The sequence below is a fragment of the Tupaia chinensis genome, unplaced genomic scaffold, assembly GCF_000334495.1.
Source record: "Tupaia chinensis unplaced genomic scaffold, TupChi_1.0 Scaffold144682_1, whole genome shotgun sequence".
NCBI classification, from domain to species: domain Eukaryota; kingdom Metazoa; phylum Chordata; class Mammalia; order Scandentia; family Tupaiidae; genus Tupaia; species Tupaia belangeri.
The window spans coordinates 1,463,180-1,463,606 of NW_006204543.1; the positions used below are offsets into that span (position 1 = coordinate 1,463,180).

The following is a 427-nucleotide window of genomic DNA, read 5'->3' on the forward strand; positions in this document are numbered from 1 at the left end:
CTGCTTGGCAGAGACGGAGGGCCCTGGATTAACACGGAGTCTCTACAATGGGTTCTTGAGAGAGGCAACCATGAGAAATGGCTTCCCAGAGCCAAGTCACGAGGGACACCACAGGGCAGAAAAACACCCCGCTTTCCCGCCAACACCCTCCTACTGGTCAAGGGTCCTGCTGGAGTGAGGAGCCCAGTGGGGGGCTCTGAGAAGATTAGGTTCTCCGTGTCTTTCAGGGCAGAGAGTCTGAAGCCACCAGGAAATGGTGCCAGTGTAAGTACAATTTTTCTTCCTCGTTTTCCTCTCAACCCTGAAAAGACACGCCTTCAAAAGGAGAGAAGTCATCCGTAATCTACCCAACTGAGTGTGGAGGGCAGAGGAGAGAAGTCAGAGGCAGAGAGGTCGCGAAGGCTCCTGCCACTGGAGGGTTCCGCCT

General features: G+C 54.8%; 1 protein-coding gene across 2 annotated transcripts in view; it reads right to left on the bottom strand.

Annotated features, from left to right (window-relative positions):
* GABRB3 (gamma-aminobutyric acid type A receptor subunit beta3) overlaps positions 1-427 on the bottom strand; it is a 43,406-nt gene that overhangs the window by 28,572 nt on the left and 14,407 nt on the right. The window lies entirely within an intron of this gene.